The sequence below is a fragment of the Nyctibius grandis genome, chromosome 1 (assembly GCF_013368605.1).
Source record: "Nyctibius grandis isolate bNycGra1 chromosome 1, bNycGra1.pri, whole genome shotgun sequence".
In the NCBI taxonomy this organism is placed as follows: domain Eukaryota; kingdom Metazoa; phylum Chordata; class Aves; order Nyctibiiformes; family Nyctibiidae; genus Nyctibius; species Nyctibius grandis.
In genome coordinates this window covers 49,861,326-49,886,867 of record NC_090658.1, presented here as the reverse complement: position 1 = coordinate 49,886,867, position 25,542 = coordinate 49,861,326, and the positions used below count along the sequence as shown (strand labels likewise).

At 40.4% G+C, this 25,542-nt stretch overlaps 1 pseudogene; it reads left to right on the top strand.

The window, feature by feature from the left end:
- Positions 1–2,094: 2,094 nt before the first annotated feature.
- The window catches only part of LOC137672588 (centromere protein J-like), a 35,055-nt pseudogene continuing 11,607 nt past the window's right edge, over positions 2,095–25,542 (top strand).

Below are 25,542 nucleotides of genomic sequence, written 5' to 3'. Positions count from 1 at the left end.
GTGTCAAGGTTGGAGTATCTTTTCCTTGCTAATGATATCAGCGAGGCTTCCTCACAAAATCCAGTTCTTCATAATTCCTTACCTGCTGTGCAGTGGGTGTGCTGCCTAAAGCAAAGCATGTGTTTGGAGAGGCTTTTAGCAAGTGCTGACTGTTTCTAGATCCTACCATTCTTAGTCTTCAGATTACATTTCCTTCATTTGTATTTTGGAGAAAGCATGACCCGGACATGGAGTCTCCATGCACGTGGTACAAAATGTGATGTCAGTGGGACAGGCCACCAACAGCCTTTGTATTGCCCCTTACTACTGAGAGTAATCTTCGTGCTGGCAGCTTCTAACTGAACTTTGAACCCTATGAATTTTGTGAGAATATGTTATTTCCTAGGTTTCAAAAAAAAAGTCAAACAAAAAACCCCCCAACCAACTTGCATATAGTGTTATACTCAGAAAAGTCAGTGGCAGGTTGGAACTTTTATCTCCTCTTGAGTTCGATGTGAAGTGGGGATCCATAAGAGAAGCAAATTATCATACTCTGTGCAATACCAGGATACAACCAATACTGCTGTTGACAGCAGAGGAATGGGGAGACTCAGGAATTTGGTGTTCCCTCTTATGTTTTGGAGGGAATTGCAATATAGGGTCATGGGCTCTACTCTTTTCTTTAAATGTGATTTCTTAGCCCATCCTTTCTGATCTGTCCCTGTCCAGTCCTCTGTGTTCACTACACCTGCTTCCTTTTTTTTGCACTCCTATTGAAGATCCATTCTGTAGGGTTCTTATTTTAGCGTACAAGCATCTGCCCAGACAGCCTGGGCTTCTGTTTTAGATTTGTAGATTTCTAAAACATTTCCAGTGGAACTGTAGATTACTCTAAAGGGAGTTTAAGCCTGCAAACAACATAATGTTTCCTAGCTACACATGATGGATCTGTCAAAGCAGGTATCGAAACTGGTAGGTTGTGTATACATCTTACGCAAACCACTTACATTAAAGTAGGAAGAAGGCACTAAATACTTTTCTTGCAAGCGAATTAAGCTCTTGGGAGACGCCACATTTCTCAAAGAGTGCAAGTAAACTGCCTGTGAATCCTCCCATGGCGGACAAGATGGGTGAGATCACTAGCGTCAGCTGCTGAAATATACACCCCCGTCCCAATTCTTTAAGGTAAGTAGCAAATGCCTGGTCCCTGTCTCGGAAGGACTGAAGCCCGGTGCCTGAAGAGGGGAAGAAAAATGTTTGTGTTGTGCAGCTGTCTCAGCCATACCAGTCTCAGGGAGAATGGATGCAAGCTGTAGCAGTGTTATTCTATCTTTTTGAAATAAACATTCTTCTGAGCTACTTAAACATCAGGCGGTTTTCTAGTGATGTTTTTGTTTGGGGTTTTTTCACATGCCATTTGTTTTCTCCCGTTGCCTTCTGTTATCTCCATTCCCTGCTTTCTGCAGTCCTCTTTGGACATTAAGTACTTTCTCTAAATTTAAAGGCTGAAGATTTAGCTGAAAGACAAGGTCAGGGCAGTTTGGCAAATGCTTCTAGTGATTAATAGGTTTTGCTCTTTATTGTAATAGAGTCTTATATCGGTTCCTGTTTGTCTGAGAGTTTAGCATTTAATAGTGAGAGAGCAGGCAGTACATCTAAGCCATTTTAGCTGGTAGAAATATTGTGATTTCATCGGGTTTTGTATTGCATGTATCCTAACAGTATTTTTAATAGATATATGTATATTTTTATATACTTCTACATATGTGTAAAAGTATATAAATATATATATGTATGTTTTACAGTTTTTGAAGTCAAAAGATACTCTACATTCAGCCTGGGTTAAAAAAATAATATCTTGGATTAAAAAAAAAATAATAAGAAAGAAGACAAACCACAGGATTTACTATGTCAGTATGACACCTTTATTCATGGTGGTTTTTATTGCACATCCCTAACATGGATTTCGGAAAGCAGGGCATGGAAGCAGATGCTTTTAAGGAGGAAGACCATATGTCGCAGCAGACTGGCAGTGATCTGTCAAGCACGGTACTATCTTCCAAAATAATAATTGAGAAGGTCATGCCTTCTTTATCCCCAGGTTGGGTTGACAACATGAACGAGTCCTCTGGCAAGCAGTGTCCACCTTTATACAGCTCAGAAGCCAGCGGTATGATGGGCAACAGTAACGACTCAACAGATAACTTGGGCCATGACCAAGCTTTTCAGCATGCAGGGCAACTATGTTATTTGTCCAGCTCTGATTTTTTTCCTCAAAAGTTGGCTTCCAGTGTAACCCAGACTGGAATTCATGATGCAAGTGATACCTTGGAAATGTTCACTCCTCCTCTGCTCCCTGCCTCAGAGCCTGGGGTGAACCATTGTTCTCCCATCTACAAAAACATGGAACAGGTTAGTTTGCTTTAAATAATAATCACTGAATTTATAACTGCATATTGCATATTTCTGGTAGTTGCACAGCCTTTTCAAGAAGAAGGGACGGTAACTTTTGTGTCTGTCTATAGGTAGGAAGCTTTACTTGTAAGCACTGGGAAGTGCATCTTAACCCTGTGTTTGATTATGTTGCTCTAATGCATGCATGAAATAAAGTGCTTTTCCCAAGAGACAATTAATGTTTCTCTTGTTTCTCTTGTTGGATAGTTATTGCTATCTCCTTCCCTCCCATGAAAAAGATTGCATGTTCTGGCTCTGCATTCTCATGTGTGTAATTGTTGTGAGGCATGTTCATGTTCTTATTTCTGTACATCTTTCTATCAGTCCTCTTCTCGTCCTCCACCTCCTTTTTTAGCTTTTTTCCATTTCTGACTTTTTCTCTCCTTCTCATTTTTGACAAAGAGATGAGCAGGAGTAACTCCACATAACTCTTCCACTGAGTGCTCCATGGGCTTCTTATAAGATAGTAAACAATACAGTGCCTTAGTTGCACATTTTAAAGAAACTCATGTTTCCAATGCAGTTGAATTGATTATTTAGGATGTGTATACGCTGGCAGTTCTCAACCCTTTCTCCACTGGAAGTCTATCATAATTTTAGCCTTTTTTGATGATATAAAGGTCAGAAGTACCTGTGCTAACAAGGCTGCATCATCTGCCTCTTGCCCTAAGCCCACTCACCCAAGGGCTTCTTATTATTGTTGGTACCAGAAACACTGAGAAATGTAGTTTGATACTATATCTTCGTGACATTTTCAGACTCCAGGGCAGCAGGACCAGGTGATGAGGCAGCATATGGAGCAGCTGCAAAGGCTGGTGGCTGAACAGCAGAAAATCATTGCACTTTACAACGGAGGTACTTGGTGAAACCCTCCTGACACTGCAGCACACTCGCCTGTTGATGCTTGTGCTCCAGCAGTGAAATGCAGCAGTTCCTTAAAGAAAGCGGAGGTTTGATGGCTGTTTTCAGTGGCTGGGAGCTCTTCCTCTGGCAGCTGGGCTAAAACGTTCATTTCTTTACACGTTACGCACAAGCTGTAAACCCCACAAAACATTCCTTTCCACTTTTGTACACTAAAATTCCAGGAGAACTATGAGGAGGAGTCCTTTATCTTTAATAACAGACCTCCTGTACAGACTTCTATTGAAGTATGGATTTGAATGGTACTAAAGAAAAATATAGTATAGTGGTGAGCATTACAGAAAAGCTGAAATATCCTTTTTTTTCTGTACCTCTATATGAAACTTAGAGATTTTACGTAGAAAAAAAGCAGAGGAAGAAAGTCAGCACACCATGCTTATGTTAACAGACTCTTACCTTTAATAGTACAGCCTGTTCCTCACAGCATGATACAACTCCTTGAACAGCTTCATTTTACCAGTGGCATTGCCAGAAAATGCCATCTGCTCAGCAAGCAGAAAAAGAGGACCCCCCCACACACACTTTTCCACCCTATTCACAGTAGTAGCACATTCTCCTCAGAGTGTGATCCCATGGTGAAAGAAGAATTTAGGGAAATCATGTAGACTTGTGACAGCATTGGCCAGGCTTTATCAGGGCTGCTTGTGCATAACATCAAGCAGGGAGTATCCATAAGGGCACAGGAAGGCCAGGTGATCCTTGGATTGCTCCTGATCCTCAGATAACCTGCTGGGGAGGCAGCTTCACCTAACCCATGGGGTAGGAACCTCAGCAGCCTAAGGCATCCCCTTCATGCATCTGTGCATTGATCTGGCATCAGTCTGTCTAATTTCAAGACGCTTTGCCCAGCTGAGGAGCTGTAAGGTCTCATTCTGCTAACGTATCAGAGGATAGTTAGGAGAACTAGGTGATGGCACCTTGCATACTGCAGTTCAGTGTAGCCTGATGGGGTCTTACAAATAGCTTTTTAAAGCTGAAAAGCTACATTTTTTTAAAAACTTTTTTCCTACATTCGTGAGGAAGTCCTGTCAGTTAAAGACAGCCATGTCTTTTGCTGTTCCTCCATGCATGTATAAAAATAATTCATAGCACAGCTAGTTTGACCAGGTTGGACAGAATCATTTGCAATCAAAATTCAATGTCAGTTGCTATATGAAGAACATTCGCTTGCAAAGGTCCATGCAAAACAATAGGCTTTACTTTAGGCAGAGTCAATGATAATAAAATCACCAAGAACTTATAGTCTTTTGCTTTTTTCCCTCCCCCACAAACTGTGGGAGTTGGCACTTGTTAGTTGGCTTTAGGGAAACATGACCTTACATTATTGTTGCCATAAAAGAAACTGAAATTTTAGTAAGTTTCATCTACCTCATTAATGCATATAATAGCAATTATTAGCCAACAAAATAAAAGGGTTTAGAAAAGTGGAATTAAAGAACATTGGCCAGGAAAATACTTTTAACTTCCCTCTACTCCCAGTGTAACAAAAATGGAAAAAAATTTTTAAAAGTCTTTTAAACCTGTCCATATGCATGCATAATTAGATCTGTATAAATATAACAAATGGTCTCTGCTGGCTTCAAGTGTCAGTGTCTGTTAAGAATATCAGAACTCTGGGGCTTTGCTTCATTCCCTCTCAGCCCCATGGAGTCAGAGAACCTTCTGTAGGAACAACAAAAATTTGAGCTGGTCACACAGCGCACAACCAGATCCATTGCACTGTTGGGGTGGCTGCAACAGATACTGACATCAAACATGTTAACAGCAACTTGAAAAGCTGTATGGCTGTCAGAGCTGCAGAGTGTGTATGCAAGCAGTAGGTGTACAGTGGGGTGTACGCACCAGGTAGGAAGCAAGGGCCAAACACCAGCCCCACAGTGACCACCAAAAGCCTGGCTTCCTGCAGCTTATGTTGTCTGCTTGTGTTGTGGGGACCTTTCTGAGGGGTGACCTTTCTGAGCTTCCTGATGATGCCAGCAGTGCAAAGCAAAATGAGACTGAAAGGAACAAGAAACTTCAGAAAGAACACAGTATCACATCTGTTTGAAGGTCTTGCTTTCAAATTTGATGCTGAGCGACAATCAGTTTTTTTGGTTGGCGGGATAAGCGGGATCTCCACCATCAACCCTGCAGACAGAAGCCAAGCCACACCAGCAGTGATACCAGCAGGCCTGGCTGTCATAGTACCGATTTTCCTGATGGAGCTATGCCACTGCGAAATAGCTGTCAAGAGCCACTGCTGTATACTAGGAAGACAGCTTGAGAAAGAGACAGAATGAGGACTACGGCTAAGTAAATGAAATCTTCATGATCCTGTGCTTTTTGCCTCAGAGAAAAGTCTGTTTGAAATGGCAGGCAAATGCTCAGCAAGCTGGCTGTGATGACCAGGTTGAACAAGTACACAGCCTGCGGCTTCCAAGTTTTCTAATCAAAGCAGAACATCCACAGAGCAATTAGTTTGCTCGTTAATCCCTGCCCAAATGCCGCAATTAGCAAGATGCTCGTTGTTACTTCCACCAGCTCACTGTGAGCAGAACAGTTACGCTGCACCACTTTCTTCAGGTTCTCAGGAAGGACGGAATAGTGTGAGAAGGAAAGTGCTCTGAGTCTTGCTACGCTTCATCATGCAAACTTCTCTTCCCCTTGCCCCAGTGCCGTAAGTCACTTGACACATTTCTGAAGAAAGGAAGTACAGTTTGTATCATGAACTCATGACCAAGCTCATACAGTAAGAAACATATTTATAGGATGCTGTTTGGGTGTATTTACATATCCAGATATATTTAGCTAAAATCTAAAGCCACAGACAAAATGGTCACTTCAGTGAAAAGCTGACCAAAATCTGCACTGAATGTTCTCATTTGTTAGTGGAGTCAGTGTAAGTTGAGGGTAGCAAAAGACATTGCATAATCTGGTCCAGTAAGCTTTAAAGAGGTAAAATATGAAGAACCACTAGGGCTATGATTTATCTTATTGTGATAAAGGTAGTTGCTTTAATATTGCCATGCATTTGAAGAAGTAATGCAGTGACTAACAATAAAATCAAAACCTCATTGAACTACAGGATGTCATTTTAGTGTCTCATGGTAACAGACAGAAGTGGCTCTGCCCGCCTGCTAGCTGCGTGGTTAGAGCATCTGTCCAGAAGTAGCGAGTTGGGCTTTTTTTTTGAGCCTCTGCCAGACAGGATTTGAATCCACAGATCAGCCTTCTTCCAAAAACACCTTAACTGGAGGGTAAGGCAATTTCAGGCACTCTCCATTCTTCTTGTTGAAGTCAGGTCACAGGACAGAAAGGAATCATGGTGTGGAGACAGAAAATAAGAAGTGAGCCTAATTTTGTAACGTTATAAAGGGGTTTCTTTCCTGGAAGTAGTGAGCCTGGCCTCTGGTCCCTGTGCAGAACTGCTTACGTCTTTTCCACTTGGAAGTCTTCTAATAAAAAGTGTAACCAGCCATCCAGAGCTAAAAGGAAATCCTTCCCCTCTTTTGCATTGAGGAGTGCCTCAGAGATGCTTTGCAATACTTAACTCTTACCTGCTAAGGGACTTAAGGAGTCCTAGGGGAAATGTGTGTTTTATGTGCTCAGGAGGACTTTGTAAATTCTCTTTAATTCAGCTGTAGCATACGATAATTTTGGTATATGACTGATGGCTGCAGCAAGCATGTTTTACAATTTAGATAAAATAAAAAAAAAAAAAAGCAGAATTTGATTATTTCACTCTGAGCATGCAAACCACCAGGGAACATGAAAGCAACATTGGTTTTGTGCAATACCAGTTTAGCAAGAGATTTCTAGTTCAGTGCAAAATATTTGTCTTAAGCTTCTCTAATTTTTCTTCTCTGGTAACTATTTTTAGGCATTTCTGTTTCTCCTGGGATACCTTCCCACTCAGTAGCCACGATGCCACCCCTTCCATGCTTTCCAGCTACTTTCATTCCTGTCCAGTTCCCATCAGAAAATTCTTCCCAAGTTGAGATCCCAGAGTGCTCACACACCTCTCCCTTGGCAATGCTCTCTGCTGGGCAAAGCAGATCCCCGCTGTTTGTGCCAAACGAGAGCAGTTCAGAAATCTCAGGAGAGCATGTGCAGCTTTCAGATTCAGGTGAGTCAAAAGCGCTGGAAATCTGAAGCTAAGGCTATTGTGCAAATTGTGTGAATTTTTACCCTTGCTAGTGATTGTTACTAATTTTATTGCAGGTCGGGGAAAGGTGCTTTGTTTTTATGGTGGCTTGTTAGAAAAGCTTTTAAAGTATTTTAAACTTGACTTTTTTACTTTCTGAATCACAGTCATCCTGCCTCTCATACTGACAGAGAAATTGGGCTTTGTAGATATAAATGGAGCAGAAAGTCATTAAATTGGAAAAGCTAAGTTTTATGAAGTAGGGAGTATATTATATTTAGGGGGAGAAGCGTAAAAAGCAGGAAGTGGATGTAGCTTCCAAGGGCAAGAGAATGTGTTTCTTTAGCTGAGAAGGCCTGCTCTTTGTCAGCAACGTTGGTGTTTCTCACATTGAAACCGAGTCACATTGTTTGGAGGAAAAACAATGTAAGCTGCTACTTGGCATCTGCTCTTTGCTACACTTTGACAACCTGTTCTATGGGAAGATAGCAAAGGGTGAGAAAGAAGAAAGAGCGATTTGCAAGAAATCAGAAGTTGATTTCAAAATTGGAGGAAGAGGGAAAAATAGAAGGGGGAATGAAACTGCTTAAAGGGGGAGAGGATATAAATCAGACCTGCATCCTGGATTTCTCTGAACTTTTGTAGCAAGACCTGGCTGTGATGCTGTGAGACACTCCCGTAGTACAATTGAAACTTTAATTTCATATTCTTCAAGCTAGCTCAGGACCAGTACCCTCACTGAAAAAGTCTTGTCTCCTTCTTGTACCTAGCACTATTATTTTCTTACTGGGTTAACCTCAACCTGTGTCAGTTGCCCAGGGAAATTTATCAAAGAGCTTCAGAAATACTTCTGCCAGCACAAATGGGGGGCTGGGGGTAGGGGTGGATGAGGACAAGATGAGAGCAAGAACACATCAGGACAGGGGGAGTTATGACTGCTTTTTTTGACAGCAGCGCTGATGTAGACCTGCTTCATGTGTGTAAAACTGAGGCTTGAATGTGCAGAGGCCTTAGTACATCAGGTTAACTCCTGACTGGAAGCTGGTCAGTGCAGTTGCCTTTGCAATATGCTTCAGTTGAATGTGTGCCTGAGGGCTGGGCTGAACTGAGACCATCCTGACTGTTGTGATGAGTGTGAGTTTTTACTGCTGGAAACATAAACACGGGTGTACCAACAGCTTGTATAACACTTCACATTCTTATTTAAAGGGATAAGCACCGAGCCATTGCTTCAGTGTACTGCGAGCCCCACAAAAAAACTTTCCAGACAAGATGCTCAAGAAGAGAACAGAAAAGAAAACAAAGGTGAATCACACAGCTGCTTGGATACATTGTTCTTCCCTTGCACTGGGAAGCACTAGTTGAAAATTACAGTGCTGGGACACCTCTCCTGTTAGAGCATTCTGGAGACAGCATAGCCCCACGCATGAGGAGGGACACATGGGTTCTGTATCCCTTGTGGCTGCCAACCAGCTGTGTCACCTCTGGGTCCTCAGATGTATTCTGGTGCAAGGCAGGTGAGAAGGCTGCAGAAACAGCACTGCTTGTCTGCCGTCGGACTGGAGAGTTCTGGTGTGTAGTTGGGAAAGGCTGAGGGAAGGATGTAAAGCTTTTGTATTCCTGTGGTTGGACCAGAAAGTCCTTTCAGCATGTTGCGAAGGACTTCAGTAGCTCTGGGTGCATTAATGTGACAAAGTGAGCTATACAGTACCTGGCTACAGCAACAGTGTGCAGTATGAATGAGCCAGTAAACGCCTTTTGCTCCAGTTGACAGGCCTAACTTGAGCTGAAACAGCAAGTGTTCATTAGCTGACACTTAGAAAAAAGATTAATTGAAGTGGGAGCCGCCTTGTTGTAGTGAACATAGACAATAAGCTTCATCAATAGGAACATGTACAAATTTACACTTCTGTGAAATCCACTAGAAAATGCCCAGTTAGAAAGTCTCACGAGTACAAATACTGCTTGTTAAACTGTTTAATGAACTGGCTTGCAGGTCTGCAGTGAACACATTAACCAAACATTACAAATCTCTAGGGCAAGGAGTACAAATCATACCATTTGCCCTTTCCTTATTTCCAGCAACTAGACTTGAGGATCAGGAAATGCCTCTCTTTTTCATGAGTTGCATCCTTCCACCTACTTAATTCAATTGTATTCTATGAAATGTTTCCAAAAATAAAAATCTTATATATGTGTTGAAAATATAAACATTTCTAATTTATTTTATGGTGTTTATTTTTCATTTATTCATTCTGTAAAGGCTTTGTTTTCATTGACCTTTTTCCTGCTGCATAGATAACAGTCAATTAAAAGAAAGGATTTTCCCTGAAACTTTCTCTGCTGTCAAAGAAGAACAAAGAGAGCAAGTAAAGGAGGAGATTCCTCCGTCTCCCTTTGGCATAGAGGGGAAGATAAAGACTGGAAACACAGAGGACAGGTGAGAAATGATCTTAATCAGTCAGTCAAGCTACAAAAGCATGTTTTTCTTGATTGTACACATAGTGTATGTGTTATATTTGCAACACGAATGCTCTTTCCTTTGCTTGAGAGTGGCAGGTACGCATGGGCAGAGATTGGACAGGTCTAGGGACTGGCAGTTGATCTGCTTTGCTATAATAGGATGCTAGTTTAGCCAATTTAAATGAACTGATTTTGCAACTGTGATCTTCAAAGGATAAAAGTAAGGCAAAAGTTGTCAGGGAGAGATAACATCTTTTTTTATGCCATAAGTTCTTCTGCAGTGGCCATCAGTTTGTGATAGCAGCATCAGTCTGAGTAGCTCATTCATTCTTCTCCGTGCTCTCTCTGCCTCTTCAGCTGTGCCAAGACCAATTTTCATGTGCATATATAGTGAACAGGTCAGCGAAGTAATCCTTGCTAAAATTATCTGGAGAGAGGAGAAATGCAACTTTTAACTTGGATCAGTTCTCTGATCTGGTTCATCACTGTGTTGCACAAGGATTTGTACCAGCACACTGAGGGGGTGTTCATGGCTAGGCAAGAATGATTAGGTTGGCATTAGTGATGGAAGAAATGCTCGTAGAGTTGTTACCTTTCCTCAGATGAGGCAGATAGGAGCAGCAGCTTTTTGGCACACTGAGCCTTCCATCAAGTATAAAAGAGAAGCAGCAAAATTCTAGGCAAGTACAGACTGAAACCAATTGTCATGAATGTGTTTTAGTGCATTAACCATTTGGGAGTTGGGCACAGAGGAGGAAGAGAGGGACATCCAGAGCAGAAGGCTGGGAAGAGGTGGCAGGACCATAAGCACCTCTGGGCAAGTGGACCTGTCCACATATGCTCTACAAATCTAATCCTATTAGGCCATGCTGCATGCTAATAGACAGAGCCAGCCTGACAAACGGAAAGATTATTCGTGGTACAGTGGTGTTAGGTGGAGGTGGGGTATAGAAAGAACATTAATGTGCTGTGTAACCAGTACTTCTATTAAACCCAGGATTTTAATATTCAGTAGGAATTATTAGTAAGTGCCTAAATTAAGGCTCTAAGGACATTTCCAAAGGAATAAGATATGTTCATGTATGCTGCATTATGCTTCATTTTGAGTCAGTGTTCAATTTGTCCCTCCACAACATTGTAGACATTATTTTTCTCCTCTATCACTCTTCATCAGCTAATTCAAACCATTCTGTCAGAGACATAGTGAGTTCTTTGTGGCTGTAACCAGCTTTAGTATGGAGAAAATGCCTGAAATATTTTTCCTGTTGACTATTTTCTATTTTTAAGGAGAGACTGATACCAGCCAAGAAATGTTACTTGCTAAAAACATAACTAACGTTTAGTCTAGACAGGATGTTTTAAAGTGAGACTTAGGTGTCACATAATAGTGGTCTTTTTACTAACATGCTTCACATTCAAAAAAAATTGGAGAGAACATTTCAGTTCTAAACTCAACATCAGCTCCATGAGAATTATCAAAAGAAAATTCGTTGGAAAACCTTACAAATAAGTACCTTCCTGTTCCTTGCCTAGGCCAATCACACCAGCATTTGGTATTAGACAGAAGTCTTCTGATGAACTTCTTGAAGAACAACTTAAAGTAGACAATCATCTCATAGCAAAACAGCAGAAGGAGAAGCAGGTACTCTGCCATTGGTGCATTCACTTTGTTTTTGGCAAGTTCTCATGGACTTGGGTATTGTGTGGGCTCTGTTTTGGCTCATTGCATGGCAGCACATTTTTCCACTGTTCTTTCATGTGATATTGGAAAATTTTTCCTGCAAGTAAAAAAACTGTATTACTCAGTCACAGTCATATTCTCCAGTGTTTCCCACTGGATTCTTCTATTTCCACATACTTTCTGGGTCATAGTTTGTGCCCAAGTCTCAACATACTTAGCTAAATTAGACCTCAAGGTTGATTCTGTTAGTTTATTTCATAATAAATGGTCCATGCAGTCTCTCATGTGCCACTAATACAAGAATGGGGGCATTTCCAAATACAGTTTTTGTACAAGGGCCAAGTACAGTAATACTGTCCTGCTTTTTACCTTATGTGCAGCTTGAGATGAGTTTATGTCTGACACCTCTAGGTGTCAGACTCAGCATTTTGTTAGGCTTGTTGGCTTGGAAGATGCACATTTCGTCACTCAGGAATTTCCTCTATGTCTCCCTGGCAAAATAACATCTCAGACTGATGCATTTATATATTTCTGTGCCACATTGTAAAAAACACTCAAACTTCTTTTAAAAACAAAGAAAGACAGAGCTTGTCTCATCTTCTGTCATACAAACACTTAGCACTATCTTAACCATCTGACTCTACTAATGAATTAATGGAGGCACCACATAGTGACTCCTTGTAGAAGTTCTTGTACTTTCCCTGTAGTCTCAGGACTGTTACTTATGCACTCAGTAATCCATAGCGAGTGTCTTTAAGACTCCTGGTGACTCAGCTTTTTCAATTATCATAAATATCTTCCTTTCTGGAGAATGATTCTCGGATTGTGATTGTCAGGATTTTGGGTGATTTTTTTCAGAGCAAGGCAAAAGTAACAGCTTGGAAGGCTTTTCTGAAACGAAAAGAAGGTATGGCAAGGCTCAAAAAAAATAAACAGAAGACTTTAAAAGAAGACAGCAAGCATTCCAAAAGAGCTGGTTTGGACTGCTGGGGTCATTTCTCCCAGCCTGGCCAAGGGAATGCAGGCATACTGCAGGCAGGGGAATGCTCTCAGTTAAATCTGCAGGTCAGTAGCTCCATGCAGATGGGTACACATGCAAAAAAAACAGACTGTGCTTTAGCTGAGTGGGAAATAAAGGCTCAGACTGACTGTGAAGCAAAAGTAGTTGAGCAAAGGGCAGAAGAAAAAGGAGTGATTGGGAAAGATGAAGACATGAAGGAAAATCCCATTGACTCACCACTGAGAAGGTGGCCTGAAATCCTGCAACCATGTTCTGAAACAGTAACAGAAATGAACCTACAAGTAGGTGAGGAAAGGGAAACTCATCATATGGATTCTTTAGGGCAAGCAGGCAGAACTAATGGAAGACCTGTGGAGGGTATCCTGCAAAAGGACCTACATAGGGTGGATCAGCCTCTGAAGGGTCATCTCACAAAGGGAGCAAAAACCCCCTTGGAAGTCCTGCCAAAGCCTTCTCCACTTCAGGATTTAGAAACAGATCGCATCAAGGAGGCAGAGTGGAGTGCAGGCCCTGCATTCACACAGGGCCAGAAGTGGGTTCAGGTATGCCCACAGGAACTTGTTTCGGGGACCCAGAGCTCAGAAAGCAAAAGACAAATCCATACTGGGTTTAAGATGGTTAATGATAAGATAGTAAAAATTACACATAGCTCACCTGAGGCTGTGGAGGAGGGAAGCTCATGCTCAGCCTTGCAGCAGGAGTGGCAAAAGAAGGGGACAGCTGCCTCCACACAGCATGTTGCATCTTTGTCCTGTGAATCAAGCTGGTTATCATCCAACAGTGATGATGACCCCAAATCGCACCATGCTCAGTATCCCTCCCAGCATGGGCCTCAAGGAGTATATCATACTGAAGGACATTTTGAACTCTCTGATGGTGATTACGCTAGTGATGAGCCCAGTGGAACTGAAAAAATGTCTGTTAAAAAGTACAGCAGACCACCCACAAGGAAACAAGATATTCAAGTGATCTCAAGACAACAAGGTCTCTCTTGTAGCACAAGCAGCAGCGATTCCAGTACTGGGGCTGTCAGGCTGAAAGGGAGCAAGGCTCGCTCTTCTCTTCAGCAGTCCCTATTTCTTCTCACAAGATCGAAAAGGAGAGAGCATGAGCCTGAATCAAAGAAGGAGAATAGGGCCAGGGATGTTAAAAGCCTAGATCTGCCATCTTCAACAGTGGCTGGTGAGATTCCAGCTTTCAAGATTAAAGAAACCCCTGAAGCGGAGGAACCACAGAAAAACCTGTTTACAGACACATTAGGTAAGAGCTACCTGAGTTTTGATTTACATTTATTTTCCACAGGGGAAAAAATATTCTCCACAAACTTCTCCAACATGAGTCCTTTCCACTGGCTACTGTTCTTCACAAACTGCTCCAGGACTTCCCCCACATTGACTCCTCAGCCCAAACCCATTGTCTGTCTCTTTGTGTAGGATCAGTCAAAATCAGTTGTCCTACCTGCAGTAATCGCCAGGGCAGAAATATTAACTTCTAATGGCTCTCAATTGCTCTATCACAACTTGCTAAGCACACTCTACTCCATGTCAGGCTGCTGTTAAACAGGGTTCCTGAGGTCTCTTCAAAAGTTACATTCAAAATAAGGTTGAACTATCACATGGCATTCACATTCATCAAAAGGAATGCAGCTACTGACACTGATACATCCCCAATTCAGTTTCACTTATCGTGATTTGTAGGGCTTAGATTGCACTGCTAAGAACTATGCTGGGAACAGAATACTTGCATAATTAGGCAAAGATACGTTAAATCTATTAGACAGATTAAGCAATAAAGCTTACTGCTCTTATGTAGTCTGTGGTTTTATACGTAGAGGGGGTTCATAAATATTCACAAAGTTCTGTGTACTAACATAGATGTCTTTATAGAAGAAACCCAGAACATCCTTACCAGAGAATTAGAGACTGGTGTATATCACAGAGGAACCCCTTCACTGACTACGGAGAAAGAACAAGAGAAAGCAGTGCATTTTTGCAGGTAAATCTGTATACACCATAAATTGATTTGCACGTGCACTAAGGCCAATATTTCCTGTAGGATACTTAAAATAAGGCTGCTAAATTCATACTTATTAGATAGCCCCTTTTCAACTGCATCTACGTTCCTTCAGAACTGAAACACTTATTTAGCTGTCTAGATAAAAAGCGCCTAACTGAAGGGGGCCAGCTCTGAAAACACTGGTGCAGTTTGGGTCTTAAAGCTGAGTAATGCCAAATGCTTTTTATAAGTTGAACATCTCCAGATTACACTGAAATCAGTAAGAACTTATTTTATGGGGTCAGGCCTCTGATGGAGTAAAGGATAAACTTCTCATATCACATTCACATCAGGGTAGTCCATATTTCCGAGTTAACAAAAAGTGTATAGCATATGTCAAGGCCAACAGCATTGTTATTTCAGAAATACCTATCTTCAGACTAGACTGAGGATGTGTTTCGTACCGGATAGATGAATAACTTGAAAAGTCACAGAATCACAGAATCACAGAATCACAGAATGTTAGGGATTGGAAGGGACCTCGAAAGATCATCGAGAGATTTGCTTTTGTAATTTGTAATTATTACATGCTGAAAATTGTTTTGGTTTTGTTTTGTTTTACATCTTCATAGAAATGAAATAATTCCTTACCACAAAATCCCGTAAGAAATAAGTTTTGCAACTATGGGGTTTGGAATGGAAGTGCCATCACAACGGTACCTAATTACAGGTTATGCAAATACCTCTAATGAATATCTGGCATGCTTACAATAAAATTAAATATATATTTTTTAATGTGATGAAATCTGTTAGATATTACTAGGTACCGTCTCCTGTAAACACAGGAGAGATTCTTTTCCTTTTTACATTTCAAGCCTAGTTCTTAACTAGTGCCAAATAAGCATAATTTATTGGTTTGGATTTTTAATACATAATGCAAACTAAGAAATTATTTTTCACATCTGCTTGTTTATTCCTTTTGATTTCAAAGACCGTGGGATTAGTGCTAAAGGATATTTCTGAGTGACATTTATCAGTTTGTATGATTTCCTTCTATAGCTGTCTTTTAGCAAAATAGTTTCAATGTCTTAAAATAAATTATGTCGTTAAAGATTCTTCTTGTTTGTGATCTTGCAAACATATTGGAAGATGATCGCCAGCTGACTCTGATACGCGTTCCAGATGTGAATATTTGTGGGATTCAGTTCATAAAACTACTAATGAAATTAGGTGCTGCTGGTGTAAATTTTGGCTGTAGAGGGATGTAGTGGTGCAGAATTACTGCAGTGCACTCTCTGCCAGCACTGCATTCTCTGCCTGCTGACAGTGCTGCCTTAGAGATGACATGGCTTTGATTTTTTTCATAATAGTGCAGGTTTTTTAAAGAGCTTTCTGTGGATCTATTAATGGCATTAACCATAGTAGCCCCTAGCATTTTCGCACAGATATTTAACCAAAAATACCTGCCTAGTACAATGTGTGCAACTTTTCACTCACTTTTTTAAATTTATGAGCTAAAACTAATTGTGAAAGGCAGCTTCTGCTCCTTGACTGCACTGGCCCTGTGCTGATTTATGCAATCCGAGAACCTGCTTCCTATTTTTAAACCAGTAAGCCTACTAGGAACACAAGATTGCCACTACATTGATAGCATTTCACTTGTGCCATGTTGACAACAGGTGCTCACTGGAAGCAATGAAAATCCTTTTGAGAGCAGCACAACATGCCTGGACTTGCCCAGTCTATCCATTCTCTCGTTTCCAAGCACTTTGTTTCTAGACCTTTGCAGGCACAAATAATACAGGCAAAAGGGTGAAAACCATTGGGATGTAGTCTGTTGTGTGTGTCTGGTGCCTAACAGAGCCTGGAGAGCACTCAAGGCAGTAGCCTGTGGCTCCAACCTTGCAGCACTGAGGGAGTTACTCCTGACATCAGTCAGAGGATTCAATGATGGTCATTTCCTTGTTTCTTCAACAAGGACAACTTGTTTGCCATTTTTAATACATAATTTCCTTGTAGTATTGAACCTGCACTCTTTCTGGACCAACAGCAGTAACCACCAGGTTTGGTTTTTTTCCCATATGCATTTTGCTAAAAGGCTTTTTCTTGGAAAAAGACCTTTGCTTCATGTATGTTTTTGCCTCACAGCCAGTCTGCTGCAATGTGCCTCATTCAGAGGTATGCCCGGGATTTATGCAAGAATTTGAGTTAGCACAACGTACTTAGCCTTTTTTTCTATATTTTCTATCTGTGATGTGCACCTAGCTCCTGTTTGCAACTTATAGCTAGGGTATGAACAGATCGTCTGAGGCTCCAAAGAAGTATTGTGTGTGCTCCTGGCATCGTTGGTTATTACATTTCCTCAGGCCAAGGTCTGTTTGCTGGCCTTGAGGCAAAGCAGCACAGCATAACACGTCTATGACTAACCTGTCTTACCCTCCAGCCCAGGAGGGTAACTAACCAAACTAACCTAACCTCCAAACCTTGCCCAGCATTGCCTACTACAGTGCTAGATGGCTGATGCCAAGACCAGAGGTCATGCTAGTAATATGGCACTCTGGGCAATTGCACGCTTGGGTTCATGCTCCAGATCTGATTAGTTTATTTGTACAGATGTAACTCTTGTGCCATTCTGAAGTGGTTGATATCAGCTGAGCTGCTCGAATTAATATCTATCTGGATTTTATTTTACAGGATGCAAGAAACTTAAGACAGTTCTGTTCAGTCTTCAGTGGAAGATGTTGCATATAGAACTTTGCATCTTGCTTTTGTTCTAGTATATTGTATTTCAGGGCAACTGGTCCAGTGGTAGGCTGGACATAATCATGCAGGGGCTGTATTTCCTAATTTAACTGTATTAACGTGAGGAGAATTAATACTTCTATTAACTATCGATGAGACTTTTTTTAGCGTGCCTTTAACCAGAATATTAGCTAGGCTTGTTTAGATAGAAAACAACTAAAAAAAAATTAGGCAATGAACTGTAAAGAGCAGTAGGATATGGAGAGTTCATGTATCTCAGAGTATCTTTGAGAACTTTCATATTTTGCTGCTGAAGTGCTAAATTCCATTACAGAGAGGAAAACATGAGGTCGTGGCTGCCTCTTGTAGCTCTTGTTGCTTTTCAAGTAATAGTGATGGCCAGATGGTGGCTATAGGTCATGAAGTGAGCTGAAGCAGGAAGCTAACAAATAATTTAATATCATATTAAAAATTAACTAAGCAGCTGGATCATAGTCATAGAAATATACTCCATTTGAGGATATGTAAAGATTTATACTCTTCCCCTCTTGATGAGTTTTTAAGTGTGCTTCCAGACCACTCACGCCTTGAAACATTGAGTTCAAAGGCAAAATCTCTTCTGGGTGCTGAGCTCCCACATTTAACTCTTGAACTATATTTACCTATGGAAACTAAAGTACTTTATCACCTTTCACTCAGGTCCATGGCTGTTCTCCTTTGTAGGAATGACTGGGCTGCTGGAAATACAGCTCAGTTCCCAGCCTTGCATGATGAAGTGCTTCATAGTTGCAATGTCAGTGAACAAGCTGTGCCTTCTGCAGGTCTGCCCTGATTCAGCTATCTCTCTGAACAGAAAATGTGTTTAAAAGCCTCTAAGTTCATGGTCATTACATTGTCAGAGAATTTCGATGAGAATTGTTCCATCTGCACAATAGACTAAATTTTGCAGCTGAATGCATGCATGAGTGTTGCCAGTGATGGACCTCAATTTTGACAATTGCTGATAACTTGTTGCCACTCCCAGCAGTATCAGCATATATGGGACATGCCCAAGCCCTCCAAAAATCGTGCTCAAAGAAGGCGCATCTAAAGGCAGTCTTTTGTTATAGTCTTTATGCCAACTTCATACTCTTTGTTTACCTTCTGAACAGAATACGAATGGACCAGCTCAAGACTGTCAGGAGCCAGGAGCTGACTCACCCTTTGGAATACAATAGAGACCAGATTCACCCACTGCAGAAAGAAAATATTGCCCATAGCAAGTTCAAAGGAACAGCTAGAGGCACTGGAGAAAATGTGAAATCAGAAGAAATACAAGTAAGCTGTCTTCTGTAGAATGAATATGCAGTTCTCATCAATTAATATCTTTCCATGCAGGTATCTTATGGTAGTACCTGAATCCTTCCATTTGTCACAGATGGCCAATTATTCGTGCTACTTCTTGAGGACAATTGTGTGTACAGTGAAGATTTTTCATGTTAATAGGACATTGCTTTGGTTTGTGTTTTAAGTGTACATCCCACTTTCTTTATATAAGAAGAAAATTAAGCTGTGCCTTTTATTTTGCAAGTAAGGTTGGGAGGTTCCCATGTTCCTTGTACTTCCTTGTACTGGTTTTCCCAGATCTGAGCTGGCTCTTGAAAAATTTCCAACTCCTGCAATAGCGGGCTTTACATCTTTTTGATATAAAGAGACAGTGTGCCAGTGGCACAGAGCTATTGGCCATCATTCTCTATTCTCATCCCTGAGCTGGGAGTTTGTTGATTTTTTTATTTAAATTATCCTGACCTTTGGCTTTGACGTATTTTGATAATATCTAGCTGTGTATCTAACAACCTAACCTGCCTAATAACATCCCTGAGTCATTTACTGTGGTTTCTTCTAAGTTCCTTTAGGGAATTCTATCTGTTTGAATTCTCTGTTTCAGCTTCCTTAATGATAAAGTAATCTCTGAGTATCTGTGGCTATTATCCCTGTTAAAAATAGCTATACATAATATGACTTCAAGTAATTTTCTAGAAGAGTCACTGATAAAGAGAAGAAAAAAATGGTAACCCGTGTGAGAGTGAGAAAGGAGATGGGGGCAGCTAAAAGCTATATTTTTATAGGATAAAAAAGTAGGCAATGGTAATGGTCAGAAATGTCTGGAACAATGTTCTGCTGCAAAAGGATGTCTAAACCAAACTGATATGTTTGACAGCAAACTGACAATTTCAATGATTTTCTTGACCAGAAATTTTTCAGAACAAATGAAACTGGCAAGATAGTACTTTGTTCAAACTTTCTATACTTTCTTAATTTTTCATTTGTAGATTTTTTAAGTACATATTTTTGTACCATACACATAGTGAATGTTTTTTTTGTTCACGTTCCATACTTCTCTAGAGGTAACGTTTACAACAGGAAATTATTAACTGTTTCAGTGAGGTTATTTTTGTGTTTTGAATAAAAATATTTTGAATATCCTCTCTGCACAATATTTTGAAACATCAGTTTTATTTTGACCTGGGATTTAAAAAAAAAAAAAGTTAGAATTTCTGCCATGGAATAATTGTGTTTCCTGACTAGGTCTAGCCCTAGAGATGAAATTTGATAGAATTGTTTTAATCTTTTGTTCCCACCTGATAACATAATGACTGCAGGTTCAAAAAGTTAGTTTTCCATAAAACAATTACAAAACACTTTCTGAGACACTTATGTGTGTGATTCCCAAGTTCAGAAGTCTGCTGCTTCTTCAAAATGGCCAATGGGTGTGCCAAATTTTAACCAGACAGCTCACAGAAAAGAAAGGGTGCTGATGAGGTCACAAGTGGGCAGATACACAAGTGAAGGGAAAGTAGGAAAGAGTTGCACGTGATGATTAGTTGACTACAGAACAAACTGCACATTTCTAGCTTAACTCCACCAACATAACTCAACACAACTCAGTTCTGGGGCCGGAGGTGGTGGAGTCACCATCTCTGGATGTGTTTAAGAAAAGCCTGGACATGGCACTTAGTGCCATGGTCTGGTTGACAGGGTGGTGTCAGGGCAACGGTTGGACTCGATGATCCCTGAGGTCTCTTCCAACCTGGTTGTTTCTGTGATTCTGTGTGTAACATCACATTTGCAGTATCCAGCATGAGTGCTTTGAAGGAAGAGGATTCAGTGTTGGCATCAGCATGGGTGAGGAAAAAATGGAGTAGGAAAAAATAATGGAGATGCATGTATATGGAAAGTCCTCTCCAAAATGCACCAAATTTCACTACTTGCATTTTCCTGAACTCAATTGAAAATTATGTCTTTGCCATCCCCTGATGTTTGTAAGGACCATTTAATTAATCATGTGCCCTTGTCACTACATGAAGATCTGATGAAATGACGTTTTTGCTATTAAAATATACCTTGTATCTTTGCCTTCTTTTGAAAACATCTACATGCAATGGTGTTTATTTGCATGATTAGTTTGCATTTCCTGATTTTCCTTCACACATCCAAGGACTTCTCTCTGCTCGCTTTGTATCATTTGGTTTGTTTTAAATACAGGAGTTTGCAGGGTAGTGGTTTGTTTGGTTTTTTTTTAAGAAATCATTTCAAATGTGTTCTTTTAATATTGCAGACCTTTTTATTGAAGACCTTTATACTGTAGACCTTTAAGCAGAACAAAAGACTCCATGCTTCCTTCTGGGTATGTAAGATGGGCATGCCTAGTCCAGAGCAGGCAATGACATGACACACTTCTTTTCTACTGGTAGATATTAAAACAGCAGATTGCAGGACTGCAGGAGGAGTTCAAGAGAAATGAGTCCTGCTGGCATGCTGCCTACGGCAAGCTGAGAGACCAGGTTGAGTTGCTGACCAGGCAGAACATGGAGCTTCGAGATGAGCTCAGAGTTTCAGAACATCAGAGATGGAAAGCGGAAAAAAACCCAGAAGCTGTGAATTTCATGGACAGAAAACCAGAGACCCCGGTACTGGAAGATATTATCTGCTTAATAGTGTCTGAAAAATTCAGGTGTGGTTTTTCTTTGGAGCTGGCATGTGTGAATACTGTTCCTCCATTCCTGCCATGCTTAGCCTAAGGGGAGAAAATCAGCTCTATAGTAAGTCATGTTAAAATATGCTTTTTGAGTGGTCCTCTTCCACTTAGCCTTAGTTATCCATGAGGTGGATACCTCTATAATGTGATTCAGCCAACCTATCTTAGACACTTATATCAGTGTCTATAAGGGCAGATGTCTCCCTCCACTAACTAAGGAGGGAGTCTAGATAACTAATTTACATTAAGTACCTAAATTACACAACTAAAGTGTCCTGAAATTAATTCTGGTATTTATGTAAACCGTGACAGTTATATACATAAATACCAGAATTAATTTCAGGTTTAGGCCAAACCAGGACATTACGCCATTTACCTTTTTAATAAAACAGCTCTTCAGCCAGATGCAGCCTGGTTTCTGGCGATAGACACAGTGGGACCTTTTATTAAATCTCATTTCAGTTCTTATTTTGTGCTGTAAACTTTCTGGGAAGGAAACACTGTCAGTGGCCTGCCTTACAAAAGCGCAATGTGAACTCCTGAATGGGAGTGAAGCAGGAGAGACAATCAGGGTGGAAAATATAGCTGGCTAGTGTAAATGTCTCTGGTGATCTCCTGAAATCAAAGAGGTTTAATCATAGGTTAACAGATTCTATTGCCCTTTCTCATTCAGTATTCCATTTGTTTAATACACTTGTAGAGTTACTTGCTACCTTACTATATAACTGAGTAACTTCATTTAAGGGAGTTAAAGGAAGGGAGAAGAATGCTGTTACCCACTTCTTACACAGGAGATAGCAAGTCTTGGTGAAATTAAATGGTTCAGACTAGAATTCAAAAGACATAAGTCTAGTTTGAGTGGGTCATTTCATCTCCTTGTGTATTCAAGGGAGAAAAATATGTGCCTTTAAAGAGGGATCAGTTTCATCAAGGTGACGCGAACAGATAATTATCTTCTAGTGGTGCAGTTTGGTGAGATGAATCCTACTCTTCCACAGAGTGGCTGAACCTAGGAGAAAATAAAATTGAGCCATTTACTCCTATGTATTTCCCTAATTTGCAAATCTAATTTCTAGTAATGTATCTTTAAAAGACGTTAGAAGCACCAATTAACCTGTCCTTTGCTTTATGGAGTGAAGAAGTTTTGGTCTCTCTTTTTATTTGATTTTAATGTACTCGTTGATGAGATTTTTCACCTGGCACTATTAAGTTCCATTGAAAATGTCATTTCAAGTTACATTTAACTTTATTTTTAATTTTCTCAAACCTATCTGTTCATATGACTCATACTTTTATACATTGTGGAGGTCAGAAAAAAATAGATTAGAGTCACATGTACAGAATGAAAAAATACTAACATTCCCATAAAAGCAAGGGACATGCTTTGGATCATTTGGTGATGTAGAACAACTGCTCAAGCCACTGAAGATTTTTGTTGTGTGAGAGTAATATTAGGATGCTGTATATAAAGATGGTAGAATGCCATATACAAAGATTGTTGTGTCTGGTACTGGGGAGTTTCAGTCCCTAGCAGAACAAGATGTGGAATTTCATACATTGTGTTTAAATATCATTATTTTTATTACAACAGAAAACCAGATGGTTTTGAGGGTTGTTTGATTCTACCGGCTGAGACTTGAACTTAAAATTATATATTTATAACAAATTCTCCATTAGGTTGCAGAAGCTATTCTGCGAGAGACAGCATCTTCATCCAAAAAAGAAGAAAGATCATGGAGAGACAATCAGAAGAGCCACAGCATCTCTCTTGTGGGGCCAAAGACCTCTTTTCAGAAACACTTCTTTAGAGACGTGAATAGCAAAGTATGCATTCCTATTGCCAGTAGTCACTTTTCCACAGTTTCAAATATTTATTTAAGAGAATGTTCTTTGGAATCAAAATTTGTGCCATGAAAGTCTCTGTATAAGCATGGTCATGTTTTCTTGCAGTGGGCTTGTGCTGTGATTCAGCATAACTTTGCTTGTAGTTTTTCTTCTGATTTTGCAGTAGCAGGAGACTAAACTTTTTTCCTTTTCCAGACCTAACTGAATTGCCTGTTGTTTGCAGATATGCTCTGAATTCATTGTACCTGCTACTTCACAGATTGGTTTTACAGGGAACCACCACACCTTGCTTCAGCAAACTATAAATCCAGCATTTTGCCATTTGAGGTCTTACTTACCAACAAGCACTAGAGGCCTTCGCCTGATAAAGTCAGAGGGAAAATCACTCAGCCTTTTACAAGTTGTGACAAGTTAACCCAGTATGTCAAGTGAGATGCTTGTTTCTGACTGGTGTCTCTATGACTGCTCCTCCACAGCCAGCTTACCACATTTCTTACACATCTCACTGTTTAGAATATATAGACATCTAAATATCTCATTGTGCTTTTCTTTCTCTTGGTTTTGTATTTCTTGCTTGCTTCTTATTATGTGCATCTTGGTTATTACAAGTCCCCTTTCTTCCTTTTGCTCACATTTAGCTGAAATCTGTTCTTTGTTCAAGTGAACTGTCTCTCTGAAATTCCTCCTACCTACTGGAAACTAATCTCCCGACTCCATTGGCTAAAGCAAAACTTAGCTCAGATTAGCCAACATACTGCTCTCTCTACCTGTTTAGGGACTGAAATCAAATGTAAAACATGTCAGATGAGAAAGGAGGCAACTGTTCCACTCCACTTATCGTGACAGTGTGTGGCTTGAAAGTCACTAGACAGTGGCTTTAGTGAATCCTGCGTGGTGCCAGATATCAAAAGACATAATGATAAGAATGACTCTAAACTGAATATGCTTAAAGGGCAGAGTGAGTCATGTGTGAAATAGTAACTTCAAAGAGGGTGCAGATGTTTTGTGCCTGCCTTCAGGATTGGCTACATTTCTAAGCAATATATGTTGTTTATAAGTTAGAAGGTGGAGGGTTCAGTTGCAGGAAATTGTTTTATTTGTTCTATACTGATGTCGGATCTCCCCAGTCCCTTCTACAGCTGGGATCTCTCCATTCCTCTGTGCTGTGGTGGACAGAATTACAAGCCAGACAAGTAACATGGGATATACTACCTGCAGTTAAAGTGGCCAGTAAAGTCAAAAAGCTATCTTTGGTACTTACCCTGGCAATTTTCAAGGTATGAAAGAGTTTGTTTCATCTGAACGTCTCAAACACTCTTGCAAAATGAGGAAAAAACAGAAACATTTATTCTACATAGAGACTCCCTAAGATCCTTCGAGTTCATTTTCCTCCTGTGGCACACAGCCATGTGCAAAAAATATTGTGGCTTCAGCAACAGTTCTGAAAAGGGGGAAGTTGAGGACAGCAGACTTTTGGGCTCGCTGTTATCTGAGCTTTCACCATCCAGACAGCATTGGATCCAATCCAACTGGAATCCACTACAAGCATGAGCTAGACTGGTAGGCATAGTGCCCAGATGTCCTGAGTGAACTCTGAAATGTTTGACAGACACACGTTCTTTATCTGATCTGATGGCAGAAGAAGGTCTTGCAGTGAATAGAGTGGCTGCTGACTATTTGAATCTAGAACTGAAGGCTCAGGTAAATGGAACATTAAACAGAAGCCCAAAATCTGTGTTGTAGCGATAGATCTGAACATGGTGACTCACTTGTGTTTCCTTTGTATTTGAGCTCTCTTTCTAGCCAGTGGATGCTTTCCCTTAAAGATTCTGTGAATCTGGACAATTCTAAGGTTTGGATGTAGATAAAACAAACTCTCATGCTGTTTCTGTCCAAAATTGAGAAACTGTGAATGGGAACACATCAACGTGAATGGGATAACCTTGAATAACAGAAGTAGAGATGCATGCCACAGGGACATGTGTATACCTGTATAAGATACTTAAATTAAAGCTAGCTAGGACTGGTGAGTTTCATCAGCTGTAACCAAGAAGGCAGAACAGCACTTAACGTCTGACAAAGCTAATAGAATTTGAGGTTATATACAAAAACAATTGGGGAGCAAGTCTGAATAATGAACAGCACAGGTTAAAGACACAGATTTTTGGAAGACATGATTTTATGAAAAAAAACCCCATATCCCAGAGATGTTCTACATCTCTGAAAAAGACATATCCTGGTTGCCTATAATACTTTTATTAATGATAATTTCTGTTTGTACCGTAGCATGACCTAGTTGG